General features: G+C 44.0%; 1 protein-coding gene across 1 annotated transcript in view; it reads left to right on the top strand.

The window, feature by feature from the left end:
* SLX9 (SLX9 ribosome biogenesis factor) overlaps positions 1–25,858 on the top strand; it is a 156,053-nt gene that overhangs the window by 117,050 nt on the left and 13,145 nt on the right. The window lies entirely within an intron of this gene.

The following is a 25,858-nucleotide window of genomic DNA, read 5'->3' as shown; positions in this document are numbered from 1 at the left end:
TGTTCGGTTTTCCCAAAACTGTCGAACCCCTGGCGATCAGATCCATCCCCTATCCTGTGGGTAGGGGATAAGTTAGTTTTTATGGGACAGTTGTTAGACTAGACTCCTGAATGAATTCAGACTCCAGAGCAGGCTCCTAGACTAATTCAGGAACTAGACCAGAATCCTAGATTGAATTAGATTCCTGATCAGATCCAAAAATATATGCAGACCCCAGAATAAATTCAGACCACAGAACATTTGATCTCTAAATTCAGAACTCAAACTAGCTCAAGAAAAATACAATGTTAGATCCCAAACCACACTCGTACTTACCCTCCTAGCTCCCGAGGCGCTCTCTAGTCACACACTCAGTCCTAACACTGACAGAGCCAGGGCCCAGTTCTTTGGTGCCCGAAGCTGAAGAGGATTTTGGGAGTTAAGAGGGTGTTACTGGCTTAGATAGCAGAGAGGTAAATAAAATGGTGCACTCATTTGGATCATGGGTGATTGACTCCATCCTAGGGAAATTCTAATGTGGCCAGTCTATTTTCCACTTAAAGGGAACCTGTCACCGGGATTTTGTGTATAGAGCTGAGGACATGGGTTGCTAGATGGCCGCTAGCACATCCGCATTTGATACATATGCAAATTAACCTGAGATGAGTCCTGTACGTGAGATGAGTCAGGGACAGGACTCATCTCAGGTTAATTTGCATATGTATCAAATCATTTTTTTTACACAATAAAAGCACACAGAGCTATGGGGACTGGGTATTGCGGATTTGCTAGCGGCCATCTAGCAACCCATGTCCTCAGCTCTATACACAAAATCCCAGTGACAGGTTCCCTTTAAGTATATTTGCCTTTGGATGTCTGACAGCCCCTATAGGTAAAGCCTCATTCACCCATCAGTAATTCTGAGCCAAAACCAGGATTGGAGCCTCCACAGACATGAGGTATGAGGGAAAGATCTGCACCTGTTCTGTGTTTCGAGCCGCACCTGGTTTGGGCTCACAATCGCTGATGGAAATCACTGACCAAACACTGACTGTGCGAATGAGGCATTACGGTGATGAAAACACAAGAATTTGAAGGTAATCTTTCATAATGATGAACATGTCAGCGTGTTGATGCATCTGGCTGAAAACCACAATGCTGCCTCCCACTCCTGAGAGAGCTGTAAGGCAGAATGTGTGATGAAGGTGCATACTGGTATTGATGGAAGTTCGAGGTGTCGTTCAGTGTAACAGCATCTTGTATGAATATATTCACAGTACAAGCACTATGATGGTTACCATGCCATTTCTCATATCTGATCTTTCACTCTATATACTGAAGGATGCGGCCCCTCTTGGCATCATAACTTTTTTAGAACTATAAGAAAAGCAATCATAAATGAAATATTGTGGCTTATGTAAAACTGGTTGAATATATATAGAAGATACCATGGCACACGATTATGATGCAACCATTTTTTTTCTTTCCTTTTTTATACATCCAGTTAAATTAATATAAGCAAGGCCAACGTTTCAGTCCTGCCCAGGACCTTGATCACAGCCTATGTGCCATGGAGGGAATGGACTTGCTGGATGTCTGTGTCACATAGGCCGTGATCAAGGTTGTGGTAGGACCGAAACGTTGGCCTTGCCTATATTAATTATACTGGATGTATAAACAAAAGTCCAAAAAATTGTTAGCATCATAATTGTGTGCCATGGTATTTTCTATATCGGGGGTAGGCAACCTCCGGCACTCCAGCTGTTGGGAAACTACAACTCCCAGTATGCATACTTGCTCTGCTCTTCTGAGAACTCTCATAGAAATTAATGGAGCATGCTGGGAATTGTAGTTTCACAACAGCTGGCGTGCCGCAGGTTGATGATCCCTGTTCTATATTACATAGTAACATAGTACATATTATACTGGAACTTCTACCCTACCACTGAGCACTGGATTTCAAAAAAGTGCCAACAGTTTTCTCTTCTGGTTGAATATATAGTTCTGGAGCGATAGTATATTTAAACCTTTCTGTAGCACAGAATGAGCTAAATACTTGTAATACAGAGTTCTTTCTGCAGCACATAATGTCCTTGCTTGTGATGGATAGTGGACAGATGCGATGCTGGGAGAACAGAGGATTAAATTCTGCGGTGACCTGTAGAGGATCTTATTTAGAGCCTCTTTATTATAATAGTTTTTTTTTTTTTTTTACCCACATCAGGCGTACTGTGGAGTTAGGAGATTGTTGGATTATTACTGTTTTGTTAATCCAGTGGTTTAGGTTTTATATATTCTTATGTGGTACTGTGCAGTAATATACCTTCTGCTGCAAGATAGCATTGCAGTATTTCTGTTTGGGAATATATAAATTTATGTTGCATTTTAGCCTTGTTGTTTTTAAGATAATTATAATACCATTTGTGTAGAGTTTATATTTTTGAAATGGAACACAAAGCAGCTTGGTTCTATTTTGCTTACTTTGGCTTTCTTGCATTACTTTCCCTGCGTTACTTCTTTACCAAGTTTTTTTTTTTTTTGGGTTGGGTAGTGGTCCTATGTAGCTACTCATGTTTTCAACGCCAATCTCTTCACACCATGTCTTTGTGGCCCTTGCTTTGCACATATGCTTGAACAAGAATTGGCCCCCCCTAAAGTTGGTAGCACATAATTTTCTGAAATGTCTTTGTATGCTGGAGTCTTAATATTGCCATACACTCGAGAGGAGCAGGTAAGGTCAGCTTGGTACAGTTTACGCAGACACCTCCTGTCCACGCGGGCACAGAGAGGCAACAAGCTGAGAGAGCCTTTTCACTGCCGCAGTTAAAACAGTGCTATTTCAGCCCGGGTAACTACCACCAGCTTCTCGTTTGATATAAGCCCGGTCCACTAACGGGATTATATAGGGTGAGAAACCAACCCGCAGTAATGTCAGGCGGTTTCCGGTCCCTCCAAACACATTGCACGATGTGACCCCCTTTCAGGGAGAGACCCGCCCGCTTGCTGGCACAAGCTTTTTAACCTGTAGCCGTTCCCTCCCCGCCTAGGGGTAGGGTCCCCACCTCCTTCTCTGGTGCTGGCAGCAAATGACCCATAAAACCCCTTAGGGCTCATAGCCCCAGACCAAAATTTTGCAGGAAGATGGTTCCGGGCCCAATTGATCCACCTGGGTTTTGGCTACAACTAGAGTCTAAGCATGGTACCGTTATTTGGTTTCTGTGGGGAGATAGGTATATCTCCCCTCCCGGGCATACTAGCCTCAAGCCAGGCCTACATGGATGTTCGGCTTTGCCCCAGTATCGCAAAAATATAACCAAATTATGCCTGAGATGGCTGGATGATTCATAATTCCTTATAACTCGCTGGCCCCAATAGGTCTGCTAATCTGAGTTGAACTGGAGAAGGGCTGGGACTCCATACTGAGAGATCCTTCCTGTTACCTTGGCCTGGCTCCTAGCTGCTGGAAGAGGTGTAAGTCTATCTACCTGGGACATCTCTTGAGCTAGGACCCCCTGTGGATTTCGACCATCTGCTTGCTGACAATCAGATGGCTGGGGGGTGGGAACATATTTTGCATGTACGCTGACGGTGTATGACTGACTGAGGCACCTCCTCCGGCAGTCTGTGCACTAGAATGAAGTCTATGGCAAGCCGACCCCGCCCTTGATATGATCCGTTTTCAGAGACTCATAGTTGGCCAAAAAAGATGCCACTTCCAACAAAATTAGATGCAAGTGGCATCTGAAAATTTGCAAACACTGTGTTTGGGACTTTTTTTTTCCAGTAGAAAAATTGCACAGGGAAGTCATAAACATCACCCAATGTATTCTGAAGCCTAAGTGTTCTCCAGGAATCCGCCAAACCCATATTCTTTATCAGACTGCCAGATGGTGAAATGTGATTCATCGCTCTGCAGAACATGGTTCCACTCCTCTAGAATCCAGTCGCAGCGTGCATTGCACATGGTAGTTTGGCACTCTCTAATAAGTGATGGAACAGTGGGCAGGTGATTTTTATGTGCCACATGCTTCAGCACTTGGCAGCCTTCTCTGTTTTCATGGTCTTCTGTTTTGTGGCTGAGAGGATATTCCTACCAGATGCTCCCACTTTGCAATAATACCACATACCCATGGTATCCAGGCAGAGGTTGTGCCTGAAGTACCAGAACCCAATAATTAGGAGAGGTGTCCATATCTAACATGTTTAGTCTCAGCTATGTGGCACCTCAATAAAAAAGTGTATTGCCCGGCACTGGTCATTGTATAGGCACGTCACCACTTCCGTTCCAATGGGGGTTGGAGCCTCTGAGCTGGAACCTTGGGAATGTGTAAAGGCGAGTTGTTTTATTTGTGTCCAACTGCCCTGTAAATTATTTATTTTTTTGGTGTCTGCAGTCCTTTTAAGGATATGACTAGCTAGTACATATGTACTAACCCTAACCCTAATACTTGCTTAATAAATGCTGCAAAAACTAGTAGGAGAACTACAGTGTAAGATCTTGGTCCACACCAAGGTCTTATTAATACAGAAGGCATTCCCACGCTCTCTTCGACCAAATATTTACACAACAAGAAGATTTTAGGGGGGAAAATCAACATCCCTTTGTTCTAGCATTGTGACTGCTCTCTCCGCTGCCATTTCTGGTTCCCTGGGGACTGGAAATGTGACGTACCCCTTCCCCCCCCCCTCCAGGTGAGTGGCATTTATTTTAAATTTATTTAGACACTCTGCGGGCCCTAGTTATAATTTGTGTTGGGTCATTCTTCTTGTGGCTGGAGATATGCAGATTGTTCATTACTGCCCCTAGTGGTCAGGTATGAATCCAGGACTGCTACAGCCTAATAATTACAGAGCCATTTATTGCAATTTTTCATCGCCCGTTTTGGGCTCATCTAAGCAAGTTATGGAAACTGTGGCTCTAATGAGGTAGGGCATTGGGAGCACTAATGCAAGTTAGATGGCAAGCTTGGGGTGAACAGGACTAAAGGGAACCAAGCGACCCCCTTTCTCCAGGATAAATGTGCAACATGCCATGTCCTAAGGAGTACATGTCATAGAGACGCTGACAAATGCCGTGGTAAGCTTCTCGAGGGCCTTTCAGTTTTGCAAATTTCTCTTTTATGCCATAGTCCATTTCACTTGTCATATGCATCAGAAGGGTAAGTCGTCATGGGATTGAAATTCTGCCGATTTTTGCTTGCAGCGGAATACAGTACCAGTCATATAGATGAGATTTCAAGAAATTCCAATCACATGCTGCTGAATATTTCTAGTCAGAAATCTGCAGCATGTCCGTTTCTGTTGTGGATTTTTTCACTCTCCGTGGTGCCCCCATGTATTTGAGCCCTTTTCATTTGTCCTATATTATTGTGGTATGTCACTGAAGTTTACTTTGATATGACTACTACTGAACGCTATTATTCCACTCCTAAGGATAATACAGATATATGCGACATTTGCTAAACTTTTATTGCAGAGTATTCAGGTTCAAGATTAAACCCGCTGCTTGATATTTGTGAGCTCAGTTCATTCCTTAGATGCTAAGGCTTTTTTATTCTCTCAATTCATTCCCTGCTAAGCCTCGCTCTGCTTTACTCCCCTCCAGTGGTTTATGCTCCTGGGGCAGAATTGACACTATAGAATAGAACCAGCGTGCACTGTATGCACATTTTGCAAATGTGCAAGAAAATCAGCAGAATCAGTAGTAGGAGATTTTCTTTATTTATAGCCTCCCACACTGTGCTTATTGCCGGCAGAGCCGTCTTATTATGGGCTTGGGGGAGTATCGCACATGTGTTTGTGCTGTCAACTGCAAGTATGAGTCACCATAAGCAAAACCAAGCAAGTTGAAAGTGTTAGTTCGGTCCTCAGCTGGGAATATATAGACTCAAGAGGACGCATTCACAATCTAAAAAATGTAGCCATAAGGCCCGCTATACACAGTCATATTGAAATTGATAGCTAATTCCTAAGCAAGTAGCATTATGTTGGAATTTGATGTTGTCAGAAGCCTTTGCTGTACCATCTGGCTTTCTGCATAAAGCTTTGCCACCAGAGTCGTGCATAAACTGTTGCTGGACAATCCTGGTGGACATCATAAACCGAAAGGTAAGTTAACCCCTTCACAACTGCCATACGGCTATATACATGCTATCTGCACATACCACGTGCAACTAGCACGTATATAAACGTTATGGCAGCTCTTTAAGCCAAGCGCTGCAAAATGCTTGGATTAAGGGCCGCTTCACACGAGCGGATGCCGTGCGTGGCATCCGCTCCGTGAAAGAGTGCCAAGACCCGCTGCAGACTGCAGAGGCACGGAGCGGTAACATGACTGTTAATGCTCCGTGCCTCTCTGTGATCTCTTTACTACAAAATCACAGTGACAACTGTGATTTCGTAGTAAAGAGATCACAGAGAGGCACGGAGCATTAACAGTCATGTTACCGCTCCGTGCCTCTGCAGTCTGCAGCGGGTCTTGGCACTCTTTCACGGAGCGGATGCCACGCACGGCATCCGCTCGTGTGAAGCGGCCCTAAAGCTTCTGCCCCTGCATTGCTGCTGTCATGGACAGTGTAGAGCCCAGCAATGCCGGCAAGGGACCAATCGGAGAGGTCCCTTGCCGACGATCACTGCAATTGGTAAGTCTGTACAGTGTTAAAATGCCGGTTTCAGGCTCTGATCTGCACTCTGCAGATCAGAGCCTGAAATCGGGTACCATATCCTCCGTGCCCCCAATATGTGAGCCCCCTGCCCTGTTCTGTGCCCCCTTCGGTGCGCCCTGCCTCCAGCTTTGCAGGCCGTGCACTGTGTATGTGCCAGCAACTGTGCCCGCCTGCCCTCATCCATGTCCCTTGCCATCTTTGTCCCCTGCCCATCTCTCATCTGTGCCCCCTAGTGCGGTGCCTCTGCTGTATCTGATGGCGGCGGCTCTGTTCCTGATTCGCCACCATCAGCAGCAAGTGTCAGCTGTATGCTGACACTCTGCTGTAACCAATTAGATACCGATCTCTGCGGCATCCAAGGGGTTAATAGGGAGGGGACTCCCTCTCTCAACCATCGGACTGCCGCGCTGCGATGACAGTGGGACGATGGTTTCCATGGCAACCGGACGCCTTGCAAACGTGTCCAGTGTTGCCATCTATCAGTGTAAGGCCTAGTTCACACGATCTTTTTTTTTTTTTTGCGAGTGTACGGGCCGTTTTTTTGTGTTCCGTATACGGAACCATTCATTTCAATGGTTCCACATTAAAAACTGAATGTGTTCCGTAAGCATTCCGTTTCCATATTTCAGTTTTTCCGTTAAAAGATAGAACATGTCCTATTATTGCCCGCAAATCACGTTCCTTGACTCCATTCAAGTCAATGGGTCTGCAAAAAAAATGCAACACATACGGAAATGCATCCACATGTTATCCGTATCCGTTCCGTTTTTGCTGAACCATCTATTGAAAATGTTATGCCCAGCCCAATTTTTTTCTATGTAATTTTTTCTATGTAATTACTGTATACTGTACATGGCATCTTCAAGATCCATGTGGGACTTGATTAAAAAATAGTGTGAAAAAAAATGTAAATTAAAAATAAAATTGTCCTTTCCTATATCCACTCATTTATAAAAGATTAAAAAAAAAAACAAATAAACTACACATTAGGTATCACCGCGTCTATAACGACCGGCTCCACCCCGATCCACCCCTGTCTGAAAAATACTGTCAAAAAAGCAATTTTTGTCACCTTACATCACAAAAAGTGCAACACAAAGCGATCAGAAAGGCGTATGTCCCACAAAATGATACAAATAACACCTAAAGGGTTAACAAAGTTTGTAAAATCAGTTTTGAGTAACTTGAGGGGTGTAGATTCTGCAATGGGGTCATTTATAGGGGGTTTCCACTATGTAAGGCTACATGCACACGACCATATGTGTTTTGCAGTCCGCAAAAAAAAAACGGATGTCTTCCGTATGGCATCAGTTTTTTTTTGGGCGGGACGGAGCGGCAGCACGGCGAAATAGCGGCAGGACGGATCAGACAGGGTGGACAGCCTGTTGGATCCGTCCTGCTGCTAGTGTGAAAGTAGCCTAAGCCTTCTAACGTCCTAAAAAAATAAAATGACATTTACAAAATGTTGCCAACGTAAAGTAGACATATGGGGAATGTTAAAGGGATTCTGTCACCTCCCCTAAGCCAAAAAACGATTTTAAAGCAGCCATGAAGCACAGCTTACCTGGATTAGGCTGTGCTCTTTTATCTTGCAATCCGTCCAGCAGTTACTGCAAAAAACGACTTTTATTCATATGCAAATGTGTCCTGAAGGTGCCCAGAGGGGCGTTTTGTTCTTCTTAGAGAGCCCAGTACCGCCCCTCTTACAGTGCCCAGCCCGCCTTCCTTGCACTGTCTAACCGCCCCAGCCTGCCACAGCCTCTCCTCCCCCTCCCTCACGGCCGAACGAACTCTCGCACAGGCGCAGTACCCACTGAGGGCTGCGCCTGTGCGATCAGCAGGAGACTGAGGGCAGGAGCTTCATCCTCGTCACTGGGCATGCGCCGAGCCCAGTGACGTCCGATGCTCGCTCTTCCCTGCTGACTGAGGGAAGAGCGAGCATCGGACGTCACTGGGCTCGGCGCATGCCCAGTGACGAGGATGAAGCTCCTGCCCTCAGTCTCCTGCTGATCGCACAGGCGCAGCCCTCAGTGGGTACTGCGCCTGTGCGAGAGTTCGTTCGGCCGTGAGGGAGGGGGAGGAGAGGGAGGAGAGGCTGGGGCGGTTAGACAGTGCAAGGAAGGCGGGCTGGGCACTGAAAGAGGGGCGGTACTGGGCTCTCTAAGAAGAACAAAACGCCCCTCTGGGCACCTTCAGGACACATTTGCATATGAATAAAAGTCGTTTTTTGCAGTAACTGCTGGACGGATTGCAGGATAATAGAGCACAGCCTAATCCAGGTAAGCTGTGCTTCATGGCTGCTTTAAAATCGTTTTTTGGTTTAGGGGAGGTGACAGAATCCCTTTAAGTAATAAATACACTGAACAAAAATATAAACACCGCACTTTCGGTTTTGCTCCCATTTTGCATGAGCTGAACTCAAAGATCTGAAACATTTTCTACATACACAAAAGACCCATTACTCTCAAATATTGTTCGCAAATCTGTCTAAATCTGTGTTAGTGAGCACTTCTCCTTTGCCGAAATAATCCATCCCACCTCACAGGTGTGGCATATCAAGGTGCTGATTAGACAGTATGAATATTGCACAGGTGTGCCTTAGACTGCCCACAATAAAAGCCCACTCTGAAATGTGCAGTTTGATCACACAGCACAATGCCACAGATGTTGCAACATTTGAGGGAGCGTGCAATTGGCATGCTGACTGCAGGAATGTCTACCAGAGCTGTTGCCCATGCAATGAATGGATATGGCTTATGGTAGAGAAATGAACAAAGGCATTTCGGAGAATGCACTACATCCAACCGGCCTCACAACCGCAGACCACGTGTAACCACACCGGCCCAGGACTTCCACATCCAGCATGTTCACCCCCTTGATCGTCTGAGACCAGCCACCTGGACAGCTGCAGCAACAATCGGTTTACATAACCAAAGAATTTCTGCACAAACTGTCAGAAACCATCTCAGGGAAGCTCATCTGCATGCTCGTCGTCCTCATCGGGGTGGACCTGACTGCAGTTCATAATCATAACCGACTTGACTGGGCCAATGCTCACATTCTATGGCATCTGGCACGTTGGAGAGGCGTTCTGTTCACCGATGAGTCTCGGTTTTCACTGTTCAGGGCAGATGGCAGACAGCTTGTGTCATCGTGTGGGTGACCGGTTTGCTGACGTCAACGTTGTGGATCGAGTGGCCCATGGTGACAGTGGGGTTATGGTACGGGCAGGCATATGTTATGGACAATGAAAACAGGTGCATTTTATTGATGGCAATTTGAATGCACGAGATACTGAGGCCCATTTGTTGTGCCATTCATCCATTACCATCACCTCATGTTGCAACATGATAATGCACGGCCCCATATTGCAAGGATCTGTACACAATTCCTGGAAGCTGAAAACATCCCAGCTCTTGCATGGCCAGCATACTCACCGGACATGTCGCCCATTGAGCATGTTTGGGATGCTCTGGATCGGCGTATACGTCAGCGTGTTCCAGTTCCTGCCAATATTCTGCAACTTTACACAGCTATTGAAGAGCAGTGGACCAACATTACACAGGCCACAATTAACAACTTGATTAACTCTATGCGACAGATGTGTTGCACTGCGTGGGGCAAATGGTGGCTACACCAGATACTGGCTGGTTTTCGGACACCCTCCAGTAAGGTAAAACTGTGCACATTTCACATCTGCCTCGACTCGTTTGGCGTTCCCTTGTACAGTAGTGTTAAAAATAAAAAAATATATATAGCAGTCCAAAATCATTAACCTGATAAATCTCTGTTTTTGGTAGAAGTGATATTTGTAAATGGCAAATAATTTACTTTTAAGTGTAATAGAAAAAAACAGACTCGACAATTAGGACACACATGCCATTCATTCTGGCATATGTGTCCTAATTGTTGGGTCTGTTTTTTTTCTATTACACTTATGCCTTATTTACGTGGCCGTGTTTTCTGTCAGTGATTGTGAACCAAAATCAGGATTGGAGCATCCACAGACATAAGGTATAAAGGAAAGATCTGCTCCTGTTCTGTGTTAAGAGCCGCACCTGGTTTTGGCTCACAACCGCCAATGGAAATCACTCACGTGTGAATGAGGCATTACAGATAAGTAAGTAATAAAATTAAGTGAAATGGGCGTTCTCAAAATAATAGCAGTGAGAAGCTAAACTGGTGTCCCTCATTCAGTGGAAAAACAGGTGTCAATTTTGGCCCTTGTTTAATGTAGGAGGGTGACAAATGTTGCACATGTTGGTTATAGTACATTTCCTTCTGAAATACTGGGGAAAATGGACCATTCCATAAATTTGTTCTGATGCAGAACATACTTTTGATTAAAAGGTTGATTGGAGAGGGAAAAATATCTATAGAGAAGTGCATCAAATCAGCTAAAATGATCTCGGATGCTTTCAGGTAGCAACCAAAACCTGAAAGACGCAGAAGGAATCGGGTGAACTTCTCTTTGAATGGATCAAAGAATAGTCAAAATGGCAACGGCTCCGCCAACGATCATCTCCAGAAAATGCAAAGAAGCTCTGAAGTTACTATTAAGTACTGCTACAATCAGAAGACTCTTAAGTGAAGCAGATTTACCAACAATAACTCCCCACAAAGTCTTGTTGTTGAAGAAAGACGTGCTCAATAGGCTAAAATTTGCAGAGGAAAACATTGAGTGGCCCAAAGAAAAATGTTGCAACGTTTTGTGAACTGTAGAAAGCAAATTTTTTCTTTTTTGGGTCTAGTATCCATAGACCTAGATCTTGGCTACAGACAAGCAAGATTGATGTAATGGAGTTGCAAGCCCAATACCCTGTCCTCAATCTCATAGAGAACTTGTGTGATGATATTACAAATGTAGTTTATTGATTTTACGCACTTATTTAGCAGTGACCTATTCCGCAGCACTTTACAGACCTTAGCATCACGCTGACCCCAATGGGTTCACAATCTAGGGTCCCTATCAGTATTTCTTTCGAGTGTGAAAGAAAACCTGAGAACCCAGAGGAAACCCACCAAACACGGGGAGAACATACAAACTCCATGCAGATATTGTCCTTGGTCAGATTCAAACCTAGGACCCGAGCACTCCAAGGCAACAGTGCTAACCACTGAGCCACCATGGTGCCCATTGAGGCTAAACCTAAAAATGCAGAAGAACTTTAGTCCAATCATCCTGGACTGGAATACCTGTTCAGAGGTGCCAAAAGATGGTCAACTCCAACTCGTATGTCAAGCCATTCTCAGAAACTATAGTTATGCCACTAAATATTAGTTCACTAATTCAAAGTAAAGTGAAATTTCCAAACATTTTTTCAGTTTATACTTAAATGTTTTTACTTTATGTAAAAGATTAGCACAAACTTGATACATTTTATTTATTTTTATTTGGAGTTGAATGTGTAGTTATTATAATGATTTTGCGATTTATTTACCTTTTTTAAACTCTCTGCTAATTTGTTTGTTAAAATCTCATCCACTTGCCTGGCACTGTGGAATTTTCCCGCGTGGATCGGCTGAAAAAGATTCTCTAGATTGCCTCTTTATCCTGTAGATGATGTAGGTCTATTTCTAAGCAATCTCCTATCTCCTTTCCCTTAAATGAACTCTTCCCTCATAGCAGAGGCGATGCCCAATATCGCAGCCTGAAGCTGCATTATAAAGTAGGCAAATAAGCAGGATCGATTTGTCTTGGAGCTAGGGAAGAACACCATGATGGTGGTTTGGTTAGGGAGTGCGTGTAAAATGTATTTGCACCTCTAGAATTATATGCTATAAAAACTGCAAAAGGACTAGTAAAAAAAAACAACAACTTTTTTTAATTATCCTCCATTTGGAGCCGCTCCTTGTATCTATAGTGTTACACATAGTATTTAGGGTGGAGTTCATATGGAAACCTTGTACGACTCTTGTATCATCAGAGGAATAGTAACGTAATAGTTTCTGACATGTATCATGTTGTCAGCTTTGTAGTCAGTTCAGTATTTCCACCATTAGTATTGGAATTCATACATTAGTGAGTGGCATTTTAAAAGCATGTACCGCTCCATAGCAACGTGGAAGGTGTGGTGGGCGTCGCAACCTGCTTCATACTGGCATTAATTTACAATAATTAAGTCATCCATTGCACTTATCTATGAAAAAGCCCCAGAGGATATAACCAGTTCCATCTTGTCTGCTGTCAGACTCTGTTCCTGTTGTTGCTCTTCTGATATTCGATCCCCTCTGGGTTTCATTTTACATCCCACTAACTACCTGTCCCTCGAATCACTCTCCTTCCATAGTGAAGAAAGCAATGTCTTCTGATTTAAATCAGTCAAGCTTTGTTCACCATATGTTTTACACGCAGAACACCAGGGGGTTGTATCTGACAACAGCAAAAACAAAATATGGTGTACGATTTTTCTTCCAGGACACCAACTGCACCAAGGCTCTGTTCATAACAGGGTTTTTCTTTTATATTTTTTTTTCTGTGATTTTTGTAGAAAAACGTAGAGGCAACTTTCTGTCCCTATTAGGATTTTTTGTGACTTCTTCAGGTTCTATTTCTTCAACTCTCCATTGCTTTTGACAGGATAAAAAAGCCTCCTCTGCCATTTCTACCATGGAAAATAAAATGTAATGGAATAAAAAGAAGTGTAATAGAACCATACATAAGGGTATGTGTAAATGGGCAACATGTCAATGGTCTATACCACAGAAATATAGGAAATTAATCCAGTCTCGGGAAATAAAAGTCCTATTGATCTGTGCACTTTCACTTACTTGGTGTGGTTACACGCAAACACACTGCTTACTCTTCCAAGAGTCTTCTTAGAAGAATATGCTGGCTCGAATGAAGTGGCTGCAGAATACATAATGCGTTTCAGGCTCTTCTGCTGTGCTGTCTGAATCCTAAAGACAAAGCCGCCGTGTAGTTCAGTACATACCGTATATGCATGTAAGCAGATAATTATGGAGGTTTAGAACAAAGTTACCGCAGTATCACAGACCTCCAAAGTGCAATACACGTCTTGTGCAAAGCAGTTAAAGTTGCTCATATGCCTAAGATGATCATTGACCAGAATATGGTTGATCAGTCACAGATAACATTTTTTGGAAGACAATAGTTTGCCCATCACGAACGTTCACATACGTTTCTCAGAAGGTGAAAATGGTCCAACAGAATTATAGGCTGACTTGTATCTATGGGCAGCTTTAGTGTTCACGTTCCAGGCATTTATTAACTTTATAGAGGAACTAGACATTAAGCCCATTACAATAATGGGTGCTAGAACAGTAGTGCATAAACATTAGTAGGAACAGTCTATATTAAATGGCAAGGGAACTTGACTACACTGACTGGTGGCTGTTGCTGAGACTGCTGGCACTGACTAGTTGCTGTGGCTGATGCTGCTGGTACTGAGTGGTGGCTGAGACTTGTGGCTGAGATTTCTGGCTGTGGATTGTGGCTGAGAGTGCTGATTGTGGCTGGTCGCTGAGACTTCTGGCACTGGCTGGTGGCTTGTGGCTGAGACTGCTGGCACTGACTGGTGGCTGTGGCTTGTGGCTGAGACTGCTGGCACTGACTGGTGGCTGTGGCTTGTGGCTGAGACTGGTGGCTGTGGCTTGTGGCTGAGACTGGTGGCTGTGGCTTGTGGCTGAGACTGCTGGCACTGACTGGTGGCTGAGACTGCTGGCACTGACTGGTGGCTGAGACTGGTGGCACTGACTGGTGGCTGAGACTGGTGGCACTGACTGGTGGCTGTGGCTTGTGGTTGAAACTGCTGGCATTGACTACTGGTGCTGAGACTGGTGGCACTGACTGGTGGCTGAGACTGGTGGCACTGACTGGTGGCTGAGACTGGTGGCACTGACTGGTGGCTGAGACTGGTGGCACTGACTGGTGGCTGTGGCTTGTGGTTGAAACTGCTGGCATTGACTACTGGTGCTGAGACTGCTGGTAGTGGCTGGTAGGTCAGACTGTTGACAGGGGCTCCTCTCTATACAGGGAGTGCAGAATTATTAGGCAAGTTGTATTTTTGAGGATTAATTTTATTATTGAACAACAACCATGTTCTCAATGAACCCAAAAAACTCATTAATATCAAAGCTGAATATTTTTGGAAGTAGTTTTTAGTTTGTTTTTAGTTTTAGCTATTTTAGGGGGATATCTGTGTGTGCAGGTGACTATTACTGTGCATAATTATTAGGTAACTTAACAAAAAACAAATATATACCCATTTCAATTATTTATTTTTACCAGTGAAACCAATATAACATCTCAACATTCACAAATATACATTTCTGACATTCAAAAACAAAACAAAAACAAATCAGTGACCAATATAGCCACCTTTCTTTGCAAGGACACTCAAAAGCCTGCCATCCATGGATTCTGTCAGTGTTTTGATCTGTTCACCATCAACATTGCGTGCAGCAGCAACCACAGCCTCCCAGACACTGTTCAGAGAGGTGTACTGTTTTCCCTCCTTGTAAATCTCACATTTGATGATGGACCACAGGTTCTCAATGGGGTTCAGATCAGGTGAACAAGGAGGCCATGTCATTAGATTTTCTTCTTTTATACCCTTTCTTGCCAGCCACGCTGTGGAGTACTTGGACGCGTGTGATGGAGCATTGTCCTGCATGAAAATCATGTTTTTCTTACCTTGCAGACTTCTTCCTGTACCACTGCTTGAAGGTGGTGTCTTCCAGAAACTGGCAGTAGGACTGGGAGTTGAGCTTGACTCCATCCTCAACCCAAAAAGGCCCCACAAGCTCATCTTTGATGATACCAGCCCAAACCAGTACTCCACCTCCACCTTGCTGGCGTCTGAGTCGGATTGGAGCTCTCTGCCCTTTACCAATCCAGCCATCTGGCCCATCAAGACTCACTCTCATTTCATCAGTCCATAAAACCTTAGAAAAATCAGTCTTGAGATATTTCTTGGCCCAGTCTTGACGTTTCAGCTTGTGTGTCTTGTTCAGTGGTGGTCGTCTTTCAGCCTTCCTTACCTTGGCCATGTCTCTGAGTATTGCACACCTTGTGCTTTTGGGCACTCCAGTGATGTTGCAGCTCTGAAATATGGCCAAACTGGTGGCATCTTGGCAGCTGCACGCTTGACTTTTCTCAGTTCATGGGCAGTTATTTTGCGCCTTGGTTTTTCCACACGCTTCTTGCGACCCTGTTGACTATTTTGAATAAAACGCTTGATTGTTCGATGATCACGCTTCAGAAGCTTTGCAATTTTAAGAGTGCTGCATCCCTCTGCAAGATATCTCACTATTTTTGACTTTTCTGAGCCTGTCAAGTCCTTCTTTTGACCCATTTTGCCAAAGGAAAGGAAGTTGCCTAATAATTATGCACACCTGATATAGGGTGTTGATGTCATTAGACCACACGCCTTCTCATTACAGAGATGCACATCACCTAATATGCTTAATTGGTAGTAGGCTTTTGAGCCTATACAGCTTGGAGTAAGACAACATGCATAAAGAGGATGATGTGGTCAAAATACTCATTTGCCTAATAATTCTGCACGTAGTGTATGGCTGATAGTGCTGTGACTGACAAACAGAAATGGTGGCGTTATGAGGCAAGGTAACCCAAAAATGGCTGTTCTGGCACAGTTGTGTTTTTTTTTTTTTTTGTTTTTTTTTGTTTTTTTTTTACAATGTTCACCTGACAGAGTAGATAATCTGATATTTTTATAGAGCAGGTCGTAATGATGTGGCAATACCCAAGTGTATTTTTTTTTTTTTTTTTTTTTTTTTTTTTTTTTTTTTCAGGCGATTTGTCTTAGGTAGGGTCTCAATGGTTTGATTGGTACCATTTTGGTTTGTTTCCATTTTCTGAAAGCCATATTTTTATTTTTTTGGCTTATGTAGGAGCTCTTTTTTGTGAGATGAAGTCATAGTTTGATTAGTGCTAATTTTGGATACACATGACTTTTTTTAAATCACTTTTTATACAATTTTTTGGGTAAGTGCGTTGGGCAAAATTGCAATTCCATCTTCTTTTTTTTTTTTTTTTTATGGTGTTCACCATGCGGTAAAAGTAACATGATCCTTTTATAGATCAGATACTTACGGACGCTGCGATGCCAAACATGTTTAGCGTTTTTAATATTATTAAATTTTTAACCAATTATGTGTTGATATGGGAAGGGGTGTTTTGTTTTTGTTTTGTTTTTGACCCAGGCCCACTTGGTTCTTGAAGATCCAGTGGGTCTGGTTGCTTACAATACACTGCAGTACACTATATAGTGTACTGCAGTGTATTGAACTCACACTAAGCCTGATCAGGCTCCTGCCTTCAGCAGGAGCTTGATCACGCTTGGATATACCACGGCAAGACGGATGCCTGTGAAGGTATTCGGTTGCCATGGTAACCATCGGGACAATGCCACAGAGCAGCAGGCTCCCTCCCTCAGTTAACCCTTCAAGCATCGGCCCCTGCCCTGCCACAGCAGAGCATCTGCCCGATAGTTAGACCCTTCCAGACAGCTGTCCCTAAGGACCACGGCATGGATGGGGGTTAAACAGTTATTTGAAGCAGTGTGTCAGCGCCGTGTCCTGATTGGTCAGCGTGATGCTGTGAGCGGCCGTGCGTGGAGCGCTGTGTTTTGATTGGTTCCTCCGCTGCGCATGCCCAGTGCAAAACTGGTGACACACACACACGGACACAGCGCACTCACACTGCGCTTTTATTATATAGAATGTATACTTAGGCCTCTTTCACATGATCATAGCGGATTGGCTGCGAATGCGCTCGGTGTGCGTTCAGTGAAACTCTCACCATTTTGCAAGCAAGTTCAGTCAGTTATGTCTGCAATTGCGTTCAGTTTTTTAGTTTTTCCCACGCGGGTGCAATGCGTTTTGATGCGGTTTTCACACGCGTGATAAAAAAAACTGAAGGTTCACAAACAACAACTCCTAGTAGCCACCAGTGAAAAACGCAACTTGCTTTCGGATGCAATGCGTTTTTCACTGAAGCCCCATTCACTTCTATCGGGCCAGGCTGCGTGAAAAACGCAGAATTTAGAACATGCTGCGTTTTTCACGCGACGCAGAACTGATGCGTGAAAAAAAATTAATATGAATGGGTCAGGATTCAGTGCAGGTGCTATGCCTTTACAACCTCACGTCACTCACCGCACCCGTGCGGAAAAGTCGCTTGTGTGAAAGGGGCCTTAGACAGGTAATGGATTTTTTTTTTTACTATTTGGTGATATGGAAAAGAACTGGACAGAGCCAATAAACCAAGTAGAAACTTGCTCCTGTTCTTTTCTTTGGTTCAGTACACGTTTAGTGGCCTTTTTAATGTTTAGGGTAAGGTCACACAGTCTGTTCGTCCACAGTGACTAGTGGCGCACAATTTAAAGGTTAACTGTCATTTTCATAAAAAAGCTGCGCATATATGTTACTGCTGCAGCAGCATTATGCATAAAGCAATCTTTAGTTTCTTCACTTACCACTGTTTTGCTTGCGTTTTCCCCTTAGTTACGGTTGTTTTGTATCCTACATTATGAGGATCTTGTCAAGATGGCCAGTTCTCTGAGGCCAAAACTGCATTCCCTCAGGTCACATACAAACTTGCTGTAGCCAGCAGCTTCCTGCCAGCCAACCAGATTGGATTACTGAGACACGCCTCCTCACTCTGAAGCCTAATGCAGGCATGCAGTGTGAAGAACCGCCCCTCTGTCTTTTTGTTCATGGCCATTTTTTCACGGATACCTTTCCGACTTGTATAGGTGCTGTCGGGCTATGAAAACAGACAAAATAGGTCATGTCCTATTTTTTGACGGCCAGTATTTACAAGGGAATACTTCTATAGATTATCATGGTTATAAACGCAGACGTGTGAATAAGGCCTTAATGCAGGGCTCGACAAATCCCAGGTCGCCATGGTGATCAGGATTTTTGTCCTGGCGTCTGGGTATTTGCCCCTGCTTGAAAATAGGCCCAGCACACCAGCAGCCGGGCGCAGTATCACTTTAAGTTTAGAGTAGACGCAGCGCCATGCTGGAGTCCGCGTCTACTAGGCCCGCCCCCTCACGCTTCCCGCCCCAGACTACAGTGAAGAGGACCGCTACTGGCTCAGGCTGTCCTCGTCGTACCGTTCAGGCTCCTCATCGGTGCGGCGAGTCTCCTCCTCCTCAGAACTGTGACTCTGTGACGACAGGACTAGGTGAGCTGCTTGGGAGATGTTAGATGGAGACGGGGAGGTGCCTGAGAGGGACGGAGCAGGTAGGAGCCGCTTCTGTCATGGCGTCTGGGGCGCCCCTTACCTTACACATGAGGGCAGATTCTACATATCTTGAGGTGCCATATACCCTCAGTCTCCCCTGATCCCCTGACTCCCTCATATATGTATGAACAGTATGTGCTTTTAGTGGGGGGGAGAGAAGAGCCAGTGGTGGTTATCTCCCGAAACAGCAAATGGATCAACCGCTAATAATTTTGGGGGAGAGTCGTGAGGTCCCCATAGACATTGCCCCACTGAAAACACTGTATGTATGCAGTCCTTTAGCTCTGTGCACCCGAACGATGAGTGGGGGGCTGTATCCAAAAACTGCATTTGGTATCATGTGCTCGGCGGAGCCTTGAATTTGGAGGTTATGCTGGTCTCTAGTATGGAGCCTCTTGGCCCCCCCACACTGCCAGACAGGCTCCATACGTTCCTGTTTGCAGAATGTTCTGCTTCTGAAAATCAGTTCCATTCGTTTGAAAGGGGCAGCGATCACATGGGTTTCTGCTTGCCCCATTTCAGATGAATGGAACTGATTTTCAGTTACGGAAAATTCTGCAACAAAAATTTGCAGCGCGTGGGTTATGTTCAGATGTCGGATTTTGAGCGCAGGTTTCAGTGTAACTTGGCTGAAGCCACCTGTCATTGTTTCCAATAGGAGGCTGTGCTGCAGTTCCTATGTGGCCCGGGGTTTTGCCTCAGTTTTTAAGACCCCGCCTAAAATGTACAGGCACCTCGTTCTTGGCACTGTACCCTCCCAATGGTATTAACCCTATAGCAGATCCGCATGAAAAAACCCACAGCAGAAACCCAATTCGTGATGAAATCTGCTGCGCATCTGACGGCAGAAACAGCTGCTGTGGGTTTTCACGCGGACCCACTGTAGGTTTAGCTCCATTTGAAAGGAGCTAAACCGTGAGCATACTCCCACTGCGGCTTTGTGCCAAAAATCCTTGGCCACGTGAACTGTGGCGCAGCCTCCTATTGAAACTGGTGGGAGGCGATTTCAGCGCATGTTCAGTCCAGTTTTCAGCATCAGATCCGCGCCTCAAAATTCTTCTTCTGAACATTGCCTAATACGCGGGCGGCAAAGTGGGATGTGGTTAGTTATATTAATAAGGTAACCGGATTCGTCACAAACACATTCGTATTCCAGCAGGAGGGGGTGTCGCATCTCTACGGAAGTGTTCTGTGTAAGGAGGCAATGTGCGGCATTTGGTTAACTTGGCTGCTGTAACGGCAGCGCAGACAAAACAAAACTGGCTAAAGTTTGGAGCATTGATTGGGGAAATACTCATTTGTCTAGTCCTCCTCAGTCAGCGGAAACCGAGCATGATGTCACTAATGCAAATAGTTTGGGTATAAAAACCAACGCATTTCCCACAAACGTCTGATAGATTTTCACCATGGAGAAATGTCGGTAATGTTGTGAACTGGTTATGGTGACTGGTGAGGTGCTGCCGCTATCCTTCATGGGTCATGTTATTTGGCACGGGGCAGCCACGGGGAGATGTTATACTGTACGGGGAGAGGGGGACGTAAAAAGTTCAGATAATCAATGCAGCAAGAACGTTTAGGTGATTTGTTAATGATCAACATGAATGGACCATCTGTGAAGGAGTTGGATCCTGCAAAGGCTGTGGACCATTGGTACTTTAATAAAAAAAAAATACAAGGCATGTTCATGGCCACAAAAAGCCAAGAGGAAAAAAAAATTATCTATTTCATAAAAATAATCTGGTGTGTCACCTCATAATATTTCTATTATCTTGTTAATGCCCATGTAGTTTGGTTCTAGACTTCTTTATATGGTATTTTAAAAGGTGTTGTTTTTGTCGTTGAAAATAAGGCTTTATAAGGTAAAAAAAAAAAAAGGCTCCTAACTTTTTTAGCGGTCTCCTACATTCCTAGGAAACCTGTCAAGCCCTGCCTTAATGTATCAAAATATGTAAGCAATTTTTACAGTAACTGAAAATACTTTATCGATACTCCTCTAGTACCTCTGGCCTTTAGTCACTTGCCTGTAAAGGCACCTATACACATTCTGCTTCCCACAGGAGATGAGCTGCTCTTAGACTCCCCTGGCAGCTGTTTTTCCCCTGTCCCCATTGCAAATACATGCATACCAACATGTGTACAGTAGCGTTGGGTGAAGTAATGGTTGGCAAACAGATATCTTAAAGGGGTTATTGTAATCTGTCTCCTGGCACTTCATTGTGCATGTGATCCAGGCCTGGCTACAACCCACAATGTACACAGGTTGCATCACTCCCATTATGGACACCATAAGCTCCCAAAGGACTCCACTGGCTTATAATGGCTCTTTCTGGTTCTATCATGATGTCAATCATTTTACCAGAAAAAAAAAAAAGCAGCATGCAGCGTAATTTTTTTTTTTTGTGTGACCAAATTTTATGTAATCTGCATTCCTAACAAAGCCTCTAATGCAGCTGTAAACAGAGCCTCTTGCAGGGGCTTATGCTGGGTCAATAGCTAGCACCAACTGATGGTGCACATAGCACTTATCAAAGGGACTGTACATAGCTGAAAGAATGAAGGCTACTTTCACACTGGCGTTTTGGCTTTCTGTTTGTGAGATCCGTTCAGGGCTCTCACAAGCGGTCCAAAACGGACCAGTTTTCATTCGAATGCATTCTGAAAGGAAAAGTATCCGCTCAGAAAGCATCAGTTCAGTCTCCATTCCGCTTTGGAGATGGACACCAAAACGCTGCTTGATAAAACTGAGCCAAACGGATCCGTCCTGACACACAATGTAAGTCAATGGGGACGGATCCGTTTTCACTGACACAATCTGGCACAATAGAAAACTGATCCGTCCTCCATTGACTTATAATGGTGTTCAAGACGGATCCGTCTTGGCAATGTTAAAGATGATACAAACGGATCCGTTCTGAATGGATGCAGATGGTTGCATTATCTGAACGGATCCGCACAAAAAGAGAGTGTGAAACTTGTAGCCTAACTTGTAGCAGTACTTACCCTTCTGTTGCACGGCTAATTCCGTTATCCCAGCTGGAATCTACATTATGCATCTGCACAGGATGAAAGAGGAGCACATCCATTCGCAACTTCAGAGGAAGAGCCCGGATCGAGTCAGGCGGAATTGGCAGAGCAACAAGCTCAGGCACAGGTCTGGAGGACCTCTTTAAAGTGCCTTTCACGCACTGCTGGAGAACAGTCATTATTACGATCATTCATCTCCAATTCACGATCATTCATCCCCTTATTGCTGCCAACAAACAATAAGTTTTAGTGCGGTATAAAAGATGCGATCCGTCAATAGATGAGCACTTTGCATTTAGTGTGATCAGCAGCACCTTTACATGGGCCAGTTATCAGGAAGGAGGATTCGTAGAAGCTTTCAGCTCGATTGCTGCTGTTTATGGCTCCTGTTGACTAAAACAGAAGCTGTTGACAGATTTGTTGTCACTAATGTACATATACTTACATATATTATGAGGTTTAATCATTGCAACTTTGGTAGATGCTGTATTAGTAATACAGGGAAGTAGAAGCTGGAGGACGATGGCGCTCATTTTTCTGTGTGGCTGTTTTTCCGCCAGTGATGGTTCTTTTAGTTTTACTTGTTTAGTGCATTTATATTGAGCAGTAATTATCGCTTTGAAACATTTGACTCCTAGGATGACTGTAAAGGGTTCTGCTCCCATACCGGCCACCAGAATGTCTATTTTAATAACTGCCTTAAAACCTTAATTAATTTCCCGAGATCCAGATTTACCATAAAAACACAATCCCTGCACTCGGCCAGATTGTTTGCTGATACAAACTTTCAGGGATTACCATTTTAATTGCTCTCTGACAATACAGCTTTTTCTGCCGCAGCTTATATCTGATGTTCATAATCTATAAACATTTCAACAGGAGCGTTTATTTGAGCAGATTAGAATTGATGTGTTGGAAGGACATAAAATCCTTCAGCCATTTGTAAGGGTTATTAATAAAAGATTAGTCTCTGCTGGAAGCCCAGTCCCCCCCCCCCCCCATCCGATAAAGCCAGCTCTGCGGTGTTAGAGGGAATTTGTATACGGATGGGATTTCTAATATGTCATGACAGTGCAGTGTAATTAAGTAAGGGCCTGTATTGTATGTGTAGACAAAGGCAGGGCAGCCACCCAAGTGCGCACCATCCTGGATAGGACGAGTAAAACAAAAGATCCACTTGTGTACAGCCAGCCAAATTGTACTGGGGCGCAGCCATCGCAGAGCGCGGGTGCCAGCAGCTTCATCTCGTCCTTTTGTTTCTTATCGGAAAAGCTGAGGCACAAGTACAACTTATAATATACAAATGACACATCTAATGGTATGAGCCCATACTAGGTAAAAGAAAGCTGCACACATTTAGAGATACTTGCATCGACCACAGACGGAAAATGATGACATTGGCAGGCATGGGCGACGCTGAGGTTATAATGAACATATTGGACTGCAGACAATACCCATACTGCCAAGTCTTCATTTACTTGATCAAAGGGAAAAAAATCAGTTCTACAAATGGAACATGGTCGATGTGTGCAGCCAGACTCCATACAAATTAGATAATGGAGTGTAAACCAGCATCATCTCCACGATGCAGAAGATGGGACAGTTTGAAGGCCATCATAGGAGGAACGTCCAAAATCTCCTGTTTCCAGCCATTGGTTGACTTGTAATAACTGATACTGCATTCTCCTTAGTGTTTTACATTGTGTAATTATCATCCCTTACAATTTGTCTTCTGTCATGATGAAAAAATACTCTATGCTAGTAAGGGGTTAATTCTAGGCACCCTACTAATCCGTTTTTTGGAGCTGCTGCAGCAAGTGCTCCGTCCTCTTCGTTGTTTACCAGGCAACCTTTAAGTCGCGTTTACACGGCCCGATGTTTGAATTGCTCATTACCGATAGTTTGCCTGTGTAAAGGTGCTGCATATCCCCTGATGGATGAACGAAACACTCGTTCATCAGGTGAAATGATCTGAGGTATGGACACCTCAATCGTGGTTCTTAGGCAACATTCTGCTGCCCAGGAACCATGATTTTGTATGGGTACAAGCAGCAGCAGCAGCCGCCGTTACTCCTCATACTGTGGAGGAGATGGCTGCATGTAAATACAACGCTTCACCTCCACTTAACGAGCAGCTGATTGTTGGAAAGGAACGTTTCCTTCCTGACAATCGGCTGCTCCTTTCAGCGTCTAAATGTAGCATTAGTGGTCTCTTATCACAGTCCAAAAGAATCAGGCAATTGGGCGCAGTTATTTGGTCACTTAATCCATCAGTTGTTGTGAGCCAAAACCAGTAGTGAAGTCTACTCAGAGATAAGGGAAAGATCTGCACCTGTTCTGTGTCTTTGACCCACAGCTGGTTTTGGCTCACAATAACTGATGGAAATAACTGACCATATAGCGGATGTGTAAATTTGGCCTTAGGTCCATCACAGAAAAAGCTAAAGCATTACTTTTATTAAAGAGATATATTAAAATTAGGTAGGGGAGCAAAAATAATCATAAACATTAAACTGAAAAGGGTGCAGACAGTGGTGCTATGGTGGGAATAAGACAACAAATATGTTGAGATAATTGGTAAATAGGCATAGGACGGGTAGGGAAAATGACCCCCTGACCCTACACTGTACCCTAAATACCCTAACATAGCAGGCCACTTTTAATGGCAGCTGTGACTGGCAATACAGTGCGGTCCCCTTCACTTGACTGTATTTCCAGGTACTTCTTAAAGTATGGAGCTAGCCTGTTAAACAGGCAGCCCCTTCAAGCAGCTGATCGTCCGGGTTGGTGGTGATGCGAGCCTCCAAGAGTCACTCTACCCACCAATCTAAGCATAGACCATCAGTTTTAAAGGATCAGATAAGGCTACTTTCACACTTGCCGCAAAGGAATCCGGCAGGCAAAACGCCTGCAAACTGATTGCATTTTAAGACTGATCAGGATACTGATACGGTTTTTATTTTTGCATTTTTACCGCTCTGCGCATACACCGACCGGAAGGATGGATCCGACACATTCAGGCAAGTCTTTTTGGGCCGGAGATAAAACCGTAGCATGCTGCGGTTTTATCTTTTGCCTGTTCAGTCAAAAAGACTGAACTGAAGATGACCTGATGTATCCTAAACAGAATGCTCTCCATTCAGAATGCACAGGGATAAAAATGATCAGTTATTTTCCGGTATAGAGCCCCTAGGATGGAACTCTATGCCGGAAAAGAAAAACGCAAGTGTGAAAGTACCCTAAGCCCTTTAAGGAAAAGGTTGTGCTAATTTGGATTTGATCAATCTGTTCGCTTGACCATTCCTATGATGTGCTTAGAAGAAAAATGTCTGCATTCCAAGATGCTGTTTACTTCTATTCACTTTGGAGATGAAACCATACCGATGACCTGCTTACCCCAGAAAATCAATCCTATACAGTAGGATTGGGCATGACTCCTAAACAGCAAATCCAGGGTACCAAAAATGTATCCTGTAGCATGTGGGAGTCATGTATATTGATCTCATTGGATAAGCATTCTTCCAGATGTTTGAAGGGCTTTACAATGCAGAAGTCAGCCCGACTTCTTATGAATTTAGTATCTTTATATATTTACTTTAGAGTCATTGCCTGAGCTTTATGTTCAGTGCATCATTTTCAGTTTTTATTCACAAAATTTCTGCTTTAAATGACCAGTACAATGTGTGACTGGCAGTTCATGCAAAGAATTTATGTATGTATTATAATATTCACTCTTTCATATTTTGTGGCGTACAGTGTATGTGTATTCAAAGATCATAGGTTCATTCATTCAATAGTTGTGTGACGTACCTGTAACATACCTTATTGCTGTAGTGGGAAGCTGTAGGTCACCACCCAATACATTTATGGGCACGTTTATGCAATTTTATATCAAAGTGTAACATTTTGTAAGACCGCATAAATGTCTGACTCAAACAGAGTTTGATATGTC

This window comes from Bufo gargarizans, chromosome 8 (genome assembly GCF_014858855.1).
Source record: "Bufo gargarizans isolate SCDJY-AF-19 chromosome 8, ASM1485885v1, whole genome shotgun sequence".
Taxonomy (NCBI): domain Eukaryota; kingdom Metazoa; phylum Chordata; class Amphibia; order Anura; family Bufonidae; genus Bufo; species Bufo gargarizans.
The sequence above is the reverse complement of the archived record's forward strand: the minus strand, read 5'-3'. Positions and strand labels throughout refer to the sequence as shown.